Source organism: Python bivittatus, unplaced genomic scaffold (assembly GCF_059951505.1).
Source record: "Python bivittatus isolate LINGU-HERP-01145 unplaced genomic scaffold, Pbiv_v1 ctg000580_np1212, whole genome shotgun sequence".
NCBI lineage: Eukaryota > Metazoa > Chordata > Lepidosauria > Squamata > Pythonidae > Python > Python bivittatus.
In genome coordinates, this window is record NW_028277087.1 from 22,685,106 (window position 1) to 22,696,605 (window position 11,500).

Genomic DNA, 11,500 nt, shown 5'->3' on the forward strand with positions numbered 1-11,500 from the left:
TACTATGGCAACTTCTGGAGAGGTTTAGGGGAGTTGCATGTGCCCCCTGGGCCTCCGGTTGTACACTCTTATTCTAGCCTATCTAAGTGGTAAGACTCAATGGAGGTCAATACAGATGAAAAGGGAAAATCATATAGAAAAGAGAAGGTTTAATTCTCAGTGGCTCTTGTTCAGTATTATGGATGAACAAAATGGGCTACAGCCAACTGGGAACATTTACAAAAGAACAATTCATGCCTAACAAGGACCTGTATTTACCAAAATTAAGCCTCACTCTTGTATTGTCTTTTAGTAAATGGACATGTTCAAATTTTGTTCCAGAAAAGGAGCCAAAACTATATGGCCATTTCCTAGTTATAATTAATGTGTTCCAGCAACATCATCTAACCATTACTGAGGAAACATAAAGCCTGTCCTCATTACTCTGGTGATTGGATGACTCTAGAAGATGTCTAAGTCACTAGTGGGGATCACACATACATAAGATTGAGATCTGTGTTCTGCTTTAGAAAGAAAAGGGCAATGAGGTCGAGTAATGGAATCTTCAATTCCCAAGTTACCAGTATAATGTCCACAGACCTGCTCCAATCCAAGTGACATAACAGGTAGTCCTCGAGTTATGACCATTCGTTCAGCAACCATTTGAAGTTTTGAGGGTGCTAAAAAAAAAAGAGATTTATGATCAGTCCTCGAAGTTGTGGATATCCCAGCACACCCACAGTTAGATGATCGTGATCTGAGTACTTGGCAACCCATTTGCACTTACAACCAATGGGAAAGCAAAGCAAAGCAAAGCAAAGTCAATGGGAAGCCAGCAAGGAAGGTTGCAAGGCACTGGGATAAGTCTCCTGACACCTCCCAGCCTTTCTTCACTTGCACACACCATGCCCCCTTCCCCTCTTCCCTTGCACACACCCCCTGCCCTCTTTCCTTGGCCTCCCTGTGCTCACACACACATGCACATACCCCACACCCTCTTTCCACAGCGTCCCTGTGATTGCACGCACCCTGTGCCCTCTTTCCTTGGACTCCCTATGATTGCACACACGCACCCTGTGCCCTCATTCCCCAGCCTTTCTGAGCTCACGCTGCACTGAGCACTCCCTTCCCCAATTCGCATGTAGCATGCACTGGGCTCCCAGGGCCTCTCCCACCCCCCTGTGGCACCCCTGTGCTCCTTACCTGGGACTCCCTCTGCTTCCCGCTTAACAACCCGCATGTCTTGGGTTATGACAATAACTGGGACTGCCTGGATTGCTGTCGCTAAGCAATGTGGTCACATCTCGTCGCGCTTTATGACTGCATCACTTAGCAACAGTAATCCTAGTCCCAACTGCAGTCATAACTCGAGGACTACTTGTATAGGGCAGTTCCATTTCTGCTCAGACTTAGGCTTCTGACTGCTAACATATCTGGATAGCTCTGCTGCCTCTGCTCAAGCAGCCAAAATGTAGCATTTTTAGTAAAAAAAAGCAAGATGTTTTTATCACTTGCAAGGTAGCCAAACCTAGTTTTTAAAAAATAAATTACCAAAAAAGAAGTGTTTTTATCAAAGACATTATCAGGAAATCCAGAAACAAAAATATATTCAGAAACACTGTCAAGCTCAAAACATTATCTTCAAGATAAGTATAAAGCTATCTAGGACAACTTATCCCCTGGGCTCACACTATAAGCAATTCTATCTTAACTTGACTGAATTTCTGTTTAATTCTGAGTCCTTTTATAGCATCAATTATTTCCCTGCTTTTCATTCCTGGGGAATAAGCTGTGTCTCATGGTAAGCAAAGCTATTTCAGCCCCTCCAAATTCTGAATTGAAGTCAGTTGCAAATGGATCTACAAGTTGTGTTTTCATGAAGGAAAGCCTGGAATTGCTTTATCATGATCCACGTCAGCCTTCCAAGAGATTTAAAGCAAGTCTAATTCAAGAACATCTAATGAAAAAGTCAGACTCCACTGGAGAACATCTCAGTGCCTCTATATAGTGAAGATTATAGATGTCTATAAAAACCTTTACCAGGATCAAAAATATCTCTGATAGTTATGACATCCTTGGATGGTGGGGAAATCTTCGGTCAAATTCGAGAGAGAGGGGACCAGGTTCTCACAGAATGAAGGGCTTCTGAAAAAATGAAAAGTATTGGAGAAGCCATTCAGTATTAATATTCTATCAATGCTGCACACTGGGATGTTAAAACTCCTATATCCCTCAAAAAGACCAAATAGATGTTAACAACAATCTTCACTTTGCTAAAGAAAGCACCTTAGCTACATCTTGCTATACCATTTTGGGGAGTGGGGGGAGAATCATACAAAAAATCAAGATGGTGGCTGCCACCATGTGATCAAAGGCCCCACCCTTTTTACAGGGTCATATTTTTCCCTTGTTTAATTTTTAATAGTGAAATACATTTACAGCAGAAAAAAAGATAAATAATGGTTGTACAGTGAAGGAAAAAAACCTAGATACATTTAAACTAAATATAACAAAGAGAGAAAGGGCTAATAAATGGGGGGGGGGGGAATCAGATGGATTCTATTTATGGAAAATTATCTTCTTTGCTGTGCCCCAGTGTCAGTTGAGCCAAAGCTGTTCATGAGATGACACATTCTATATATTAAGAATATAGTTCAACATGGTATTAAGGTCTTTAGGTATAATATTTTCTTCCAAAATTGTATTGACATATGTAATGATTCAAATCTCAAATGAAGGTAGAGCTGGAGAAGCACAGTTCATATGAATTAAAGAGCTTTCAAATTTCTTACAATGCCAGTACAAAAAATCCAACATCCAACCCTTGTTAAATCATCTTTGAGAGGTCTAATAAACATTAAATACAGTGTTATTTTATGATGAACTAATTTTATTTTTAATTTATAAGAAATAGATTTTAACCTGAAGCCATCTAAACCATTAAAGCTTATAGTTGTTGTTTATTTTCAAAACATACATTTTAAGGCCTTTCTCAATCCAACAAGGTGGTCAGTTCTCTCAGTTCAAAGGGGAGCACATAACTTCAATACCTTGGATCTATAAATAGTGCTCCCCAGATGAGAACTGCCTCTGAGGTCAGAGGAGATCATACAGAACAGGAAAACATAGCAAAACAAAACACTTAGAGAAAATAATTAAGAACATTGGTGGATCACTCAATATCCAAGAGTAAAAAATGGGTTGAATATTTCAGTCCTGCCCTATCTCATGATATTACCCCTACTCTCTGACAACCTCTACAACCCTTGAAGATGGATTTTTCTATTTAAAGCGCTATCCTGCTTTAAAGGTTACAATCAGTATTTTGAACTGGATCTGGAAGCTTTGGGGGGAGAATATAGGTCAAACTTGGTGCTTCTCTTCACTCTATCTTGTTTCTTGTTTCTAATCTTGTTTCTGATCTCAGTACCTTATTTTTGATTAATAAAACTTTCTGAGCCATTTTCAAGGGCAGTTCTCCATATACCACACTGTGGTAATCCAAATGAAAGGTTACCAGAAAATGAATAACTATCCCATGGTCATAAACTGCTCCTATGCTTTAACTAAAAGTTTATATTCCACCTCTTGTTCTACAAACTGGACATCTGATTTTTGTTTTGTTTTTATTCTTATGAAGCAACAGCAAGGCAGAGGTTAACAGGCAACACATATTGAAACACTATCTAAGAAGTAATACAAAAATCAAAAGAAATCAAAATATCAGGCCTGGTTCCAAGCAACTTCCCTGCAGGAAGGTCAATTCCTCTTTAGGTTTGCCAAGACAAGGCATTGTCTCAAGCCCTGGGGGTCTTTGGGAAGTTCTCTGCCTGCCTGTGACATAGTTATGGAGTGCTATGAAGTGTCCAATAGATGCAGCAAATGATCCATATAATGCCTGATGGGCTTGTGTGAATCTCTTTATCCCTCAGCTGCAATTCTGGAGACACCAGGGAATGAAAGCAGCTATAAGGTCCAGCTGCTACTTCCTCTGCCCTCCCTCCTCCTACCCTGCTGGTTTACAAATCCCTAAGATCTCCCTGCTTCACCGATCACGTTAAACAATAACAGGTTGAATATTTTTGTCCTTGGTACATTTTGTTTCTCATTTCAAGAAACAGTATTCCTTATATTCTTGTTTATGTGTCCTTGTTACAGGCAAGTACTCACTTGATTCTGAGATGAAACATCCTGAGAATTCTCTATTGCAAAACCACTTTTGATTCAAGCTTTTCATTGTCCTGTGGCAAAGCCTTTTGAAATTGAGCCTGGCCTGGATTTGTTGTCCTTAAGCTTTCTTTAACTCCAGGTAACAGGTTAACTTCTTCTCCTTCTCTCTGAAGCACTCTGTTACTATGATTAGGAGGATTTTTTTTTTTTTTTGCTTTGCAAATAAAATTTTCATTTCTGCTTCTCTAATTCTCATAGAGTAGAAGAAAAAGAAAAGAGGAGAAGAAAAAGAAAGAGAAAATTCCCTAAGCTTTAGTGCTTTGCAGCTGTGGAATCCTATAATAACTTCTGTCAGATTACAACTACATCAAAGGTATTATATATCCCCAAGTAACACATATTTACTGGGCTTTTCAACAGCTGTGTAATTAGTTCTGGATTACTACTTTCCTCCAACATATCTTTAAATAACCATATTTCAAAAACTTGCATGTATTCAAAAGAAATTGAGTGCTCCTCATTCCACCCTGTGTTTTTAATCCCTCCATCTCTGTAAAATGGTTAATATCTTCTGTATTATCTATCTTTATACAGAATTATGATGAGATAGTTCATTAATCAGTGGTGGGAAGTAAGTCTATGTGTGCATATTTGCACAGTCAGATACACACACATGCTAACACCAGTATTAAAAATAGGGTAAGTGATACTTAATTCCAAATCTGGGGCAACTGATTTAGACCTACAACTAGATCTTGCTATATCTGACTACACAGTCTGGGAAAAATGCCCACCTCTTTTTGGCACGTTTAGGCTCTTCTGCTCATCTCTTCTTAGCTATGTCATGACAAGTTCTCTCACTAGGCTAGCCAAGAGTCAGAAATGGGAAACTGAATTCATCAAAATTTGGAAGCTCTTAAGCTTCTAGTCTAAAGAATTTGAGCTTGCTAAATTCCAATTAAGAGCAGTTCTCCCATGTTATCCCTCTCATTCTCAGAGGTGATTTGAAAGAGATCAATTTGTGCTGGTTGCTACATGGCAAACTTACAGGGAGGTAGCTCCAGACAAAAAGTCCCATTCATGAGACTTTTGAGACTTCAGAGCAATTGATGCTTCTATTCTTGCTTGGTTCATTCAAGCCAGCTAGCTGTCAGAACTCTGGGATGACCAAGAGAATCTGATCTAAGTGAGAGGACTATAGAGAACTAAAATCCATTCAGAAGCAAGTTGTACTGCATTCCCAGAAGTTTATTCTTATTATTCTTTAATATTTATATTAAAGTATTAAGGATTGAAGCTATATTCAAGAAAGTTGAACTTGATTCTGGATTGTTATACCTTTGGGATGTGTGAATATTTATGAGTGTTTGGGGGAGGTGCAATTTTAAGCTGTTTAAAAATGTACTTTAGTCATTGTTGCTGACATGTGGTCTGGGGGATGCTGGAAAATGTAAACAGGGCTAGGCTGTTAACCCAGGAGTGGCAGCAAAACACCAGTGGTAGCAGTGTAGCAAAACAAGCAACTTCGGAAAAAGAAGTTGTGCAATTACAACTGGTGAGTCCTACTTCCAAAGAACAGTTGGAGAATTCCCTCCCCCTGGTGAAATCAGTGAAACAATTTCCTTTTAATATTGCCTGTGGACTAGGAGGAGAAATTTGAGAGACCACTTGTACACTAAGCCTATTGCTGAAAAACAGCCCTTTCTCTTTAATATTTCTTTATAGGCACCCTGGTGCAAAGACACTGGAGAACCATGGTGTGCCATGATAGTTGGGACAGCAAGTTCTTTCTTTCTCGGCAGCCATCTCTCACTTTCCTTTCTACAAGCTGAACAGATAACTCATAACTTCTGAGTGTTCGGAAGCTTCAACTGGTGCAAAATGTGGCAGCACGAGCAGTTATGTGTGCCTCCAAAACAGCATGTTACACCTCTACTCTGCAGGATTGGTTGCCAGTTTGCTTCCGGGTCCAATTCAGGGTGCTAGTTTTGATTTTTAAAGCCCTTCATAGCATGAGGCCAGGGTATTTGAGGGATCGCCTCTTCCTGATTACATCTACATGTCCATCAGGTAAGGCAGGACAGTCCTATCTGATAGGACCCAGGAGATGAGCCTTTTCTGCCATGGCACCTGCCCTTTGGAATATCATCCCCCCTGAGATGAGATTATCCCTGAACCTTTTGGTCTTCTGGAAACTTCTCAAGACATGGTTTTCCAGGAGACCTGGGAATCCCTTGGAAACAGGGAGCCTGCGAGATGGCTTTATTATGTATGAGGTTTTTAACATTGACCGATGATCTATTTATTTGTATGTCTCTCTTGTTTTTAATTACTATTTAAGACGTGTTTTTGTTCATTTTACTGTACACCACCCAGAGTCACATTAGTGAGATGGGTGGCTATATAAATTTAATAAATAAATAAATAAACTTCATTTAATTTTAATATGAGCTGTGGAAGGATGCATTTGAAAGTGAGCAGAAGACACATCCTTTCTACATGCAGGTATCATTTTTAAGAGGGAGGTATCTCTCTTTTGCTTGACTTTCCTGAGTGGAGCATTGAATACCAAGGAATATGATGTAACATGAAAGTTGCCAGGGTTCAAACCTTTGCAAGACTTTCTCTGTGAACATTATTGAAGGGCACTGCTTATGCTCAGCAGCAATCTCATTTTCTGGGCAATACTCAAATAAAGGTTTTAGTAATTATGCATTAGAGAGAGAAATAAGAAGCCAGGAGAAGGAATTCCAAGAATTTTCCCAAGACTGTTAGAAGCAGTGGCATATATATGTTGGGGGAATCCGTCAGAAAGAAAATAAGATACCGCTCAAAAAACAATCCTTAACCCTGGAATGTATAAATTGGTGAGAGAGATACCTTTGCAGTCTTAGGCTATTTGTCTAGCTTAAAGCATCTTCACAGCATCACCCAGCCATAATTTAAATGACATGGAGACTGTCCTCACTGCTGTTATTTTAGCACAGTGATGGTTGGATGACTCTAGAAGATACTGTAAATCATTACCATAGAAGCAACTTATCAGTTCTCAAATAGCTGAAAGAAAAATCTAAGGCATCAAAATGCCTTCCAGGAGTATCTTGAGCAGTACTATCCCATTAATAGATCAATTATGGACTTTTTTAAAAAAATCAGAGTTGTAAAAGCAAAAACTGAATAAAAACAAGGAAGAAATAAAAAAGAGAAGCAAATGAGAAAGGTCTTAAAGCTATTCTCTACTAAAAATATAAGCTGCAATTTCTGAAAACCTTTTTCAAAATACTGTATATTTATTCTAATGTATCAGGATTACAACTCCCAAAATTCCCAGGCATCATGGCTAAAAATCTGGAGGTTAGATCTACATTTTACTATAGGCAATTGATTCTATGCAGTTTGGTTTTGCTCAGCTGCTCATTTTTCAATCCTGAAATTTGTCCCAGGGCAACTCAAGATCAGTTTGCAATTTTCTGACGGAATCAAGATTGTAGCTTAGGAGTGTTATTAGGTCCATTTTTCAAAGGAAGAATAGATTCCTTTGTGGAACAAAGCTGGTGTGATGACTATACTTAGTTAATAACAAGTTAATCTTGTTTTCACTTTTAAATGACTTTGACTGGTTTCCAGTTTATTTCCAATCTCAGTTCAAGAAGCTGGTATTAACCTTTAATATTCTTCATGGCTTAGGACTGTAGTATTTTACCAAACACCTCTTCCCATATGTGCCAACCTCTACCTTTTCAATCTTTCCCTAAGACCCCTTTTCAGCAGTCCTGTCCTTTCTCAGACGTGGTAAATGTATTAATTTATTATATAACATGCAACCCACCAAACTCAAAAGACTCCAGGTGACCTACATGAAAATCACAAACAACAAATACAACCTTAAATAAAAATTGAATTAAAGCAGAACAATTAAAATGAACAATACAATGATTAAAAATTCACAAAAACACTAAAAACAATCAACTAAAGATATTTAAGCCTCGAAGACACAATGGAAATTTAAAGAGGTTTTGCTTTTTTTAAGTGATACGAGTGTGGGGTCCATCTGGACTTTGGGGGACATGCTAGTCCACAGAAGACCCCCCACCTAACTCCTGGCTCCTGTTTCTCACGTCTTGGGAAGCAGGGACCTGAAACATCCCTTCCTGGGCTGAACACACAAATTTTACTCGGTGAAAAGATAATCTGGAACAAAGCCAGAAAGAGTTTATGGATTTAACCAGCACATTGATTTTTCCTTGGAAGCATGTAAACAGCCAATGCAGGCCAACAGACAAAATGGTTTTCAATCTGTCAGCAAGCTGGCTGCTACATTCTGCTGTAACTCAGTTTCATCTTCAAAGGCAGCTCCAAGTAAGGGACTCTGCAGTAGTCCGGCTGGGGTCATGAGTTACTGTGGCCCACATCCTGTAAATAAATGGCTACTCAGGAACGGCCTTTTCAGTAGTAGCATCTTGATTTTGAAATGCTTTCTGCAGCAAGGATTACCTGATGCCAACTTTATTACCTTTGCAACATAAGACGAAGTTTTCTTCCTCCAGACATTTTCATCAATTCATGGCTAAATTTTCATATTTGGTACTTAAAAACTTTAATTGCTACTTTTTAAAAAGTTTGGTTGTTATACATTTGTGTTACTTATTTTATGGCATCTACTGTAATTGTTTAGAATGTCGTTCGGTGATTTGATCTGTGGTAAAATCAGAGAAATTTAGGTTTGAAAGGCTTTGTATCAGTTTAAAAAAATAAATCAATAATTTAAAACAAATACTTGAAAAGTTTGCAACTGTTACATATATAGTGTTTACGTATCACTTTCATTTTGGCAAGTAATTTTCTTCATATACAGTTTTTGTACACCTATTTCCCAATATATGCGTTTTTTGTATATACTTTTTCTTATTGTGCACATTTTTGGCCTGCAGATGCTACTATATAATACTTGGGAAAGTGCGAATATAAATCTGTTTTCCATTAAAATGGGAAAATAATGTTTTTCTCACCTGCCCTTAAAACAGGAGACAATGTCTGAATAGTTAATAGAGTAGATCCAGGCTAAGCCATTTGGACTTAATTCCGAACGAAAGAATATACAGTGTGATCCTAAGCATATTTATTCAGAAGTTCATCCCACTGAGTCCCATATAATGTAGCCCCTACAAAACGTGCTTTGACTTGCTGCGTTAGTCTAGATTACCCTCAGTACGAATGAGTGAGAATGTGTGTATATTTCAATGCAGACCCAAATCAAAACAAATTTATCTCCATCTATTACTGCATTAACTTCAGCCATAAAATCCCGAATATGCTTGCACAACATTTCCAGGCTGACTCGCTTTGCAGAGAGAATGGCTTTCATTTTGCTGAATGCGCACAACGTCCTAATCGTATAAACTGCCCGTTTGCACCCGTAAGAAATGCCTGACTCCCAGCCTGCCTCAGACACAGCAGGAACGGTGTCCCGATCAAAGGGAAGGCTCCATATGGAGATGGGGTTTATGTCTTCTTGTTTTAGAACAACACAAAGGCCAACTGCAGCCTTTTGGGATTGTGGCTCACTTTTTTCAATGCTTATTGATTAGGGCAGAGTTAGTTGGAAGTGGGGTGGAGGGGACACCCCTTTCCATGGATTCCTGTCAGTGGCAAATCTGTAAAGGCCTTTGAGACAGCAGCTGTGTCGTCTCCCCCCCCCCCCCTCTCACCTCCTACTTTAGACCTCTGTATTCTCTGGACACAATAGAGAAGGAGGTGGGAGGGAGCGTAAGATGATGCTTCCTCAGGGAAGGATAAAGTTTCCATATGGCTCGTGCCTCAACAGATGCTCTTTCAGGGTGACCCCATCAACCCCCCTCCCTCCCACTGCCTGCCCCTCAATCACGGCACACTGGATGGGTCTTATTCAGAAACCCGGCTCCAGTGAGTCATTCTCGTGGGCCCCACTGAGCATGACAGAAACTCTCTGGGGAAAGCATGGTGGGACTGGGACTGACAGCAGCATTGGTTCCCCCTGCCTGTGATTCCACATATCTCCCCCATCATTCTTCTACAAGGCTTTTTTGTGGGGTGGTCCTCTTGATGCTGAAGACAAAGGAGAGATGTGACACTTGGAAAGTCCTATTAGTCTTGCTAACGGCTGCTTGCTTCAGATGCTCTCAGCCTTACTTCCTTCAAATTCTTAATGGAAAGTCAGAACCGTGAAAAACAGATGCATTTCTGAAGCCAAAAATTCCTTCAGCTGACCAGTTTTCTGCAAGTTCAAAGTTCTAAAAAAGGACAAGCATCTTTTCACTTTCTTGCTTTCTGTATTCTGGCAGCCAGGCTGATGCAGGGATTGACACAGCACTCTCTCTCCAGGTCAGTTGTGTGTATTTTCATCTCAAATCCTCATTTAAAAAATAAATAAATAAAATTTATATTTATTGACTTCAATAAGTATTTTAATACCATTTTTAGGACAATACACATTTTAACTGTATTTTCTCTTAACACATTTCTTTTCCCACATATTTGGGTACATTTTCTGCAAGATCTGGAGATGATTGAAATCTGGAGGATAATTATATTCTAATCTCCACGTTACACTGGGAGAAAATGGGACCGACCTATAAAGGAATACATTCCTCACCTTTCCATCAGGAGCTCAAGCTAGCATTCTCTTCAGTACTGGGCACTGAAAATCTTCTAACATTTCTTTCTCCAGTACCCATGCAGTTTCATGAAGGAGAATCTACTTCGAATATTTCTTTCACACAGAATCACAGGGTGGGAAGTGATCTTGGAGGCCTTCCAGTCCAACCCCATATTTCATGGGCAAAGTGTGAGGTAACTAATCATGTGCAAAAGCAAGGAAGCCAAGGAATAGATGTACATGTCTGCCAGAAGCGTCTGCAGCATCCTATGCTTTTGTCAAAATGATGACACACATATGTGCCAAACTTCTGCCCCTTTTGTATGTTCATGTGACATCACAACATAAGTATAAAAGGGGCGGAGCTTGCAGAGTAATGGTGCTTTCATCGTTTGCTCCTCCTTGAAACACACTCCCCCCTGCCCCCCGGACACCTCTGTCCCCTGCCTTTCATGGAAGAAACATCTCGGTTTGCAGCCTCTATTCTTCAATTCAATTCCAATGGAAAACGTAATGTGGGAACTCTCCCCATTGGGATTTTTCAGTAGTGGTGCTGCTAAGGAGGGAGTCCTGTCCTTTAGGGCATGGTGGAGGATTTCTCCCTCTACTGGCAACAACTTGGCAACATTTTTTTAAAAGATTCTTCTTTCTTTCTTTTTAAGTGGGAAGTTGGCTTACTTGCAAAGCAAAGCAAAACACTAACTTCAAGCATATTTT

General features: G+C 39.6%; 1 long non-coding RNA gene across 1 annotated transcript; it reads left to right on the plus strand.

The window, feature by feature from the left end:
- The first annotated feature begins 4,149 nt into the window (after positions 1 to 4,149).
- LOC148214688 (uncharacterized) lies at positions 4,150 to 8,871 on the plus strand. Its single transcript, XR_015797703.1, has 3 exons — positions 4,150 to 4,288; positions 4,408 to 4,522; positions 5,875 to 8,871. It is a non-coding gene; the product is annotated as an uncharacterized LOC148214688 (long non-coding RNA).
- The last annotated feature ends 2,629 nt before the right edge of the window (positions 8,872 to 11,500 follow it).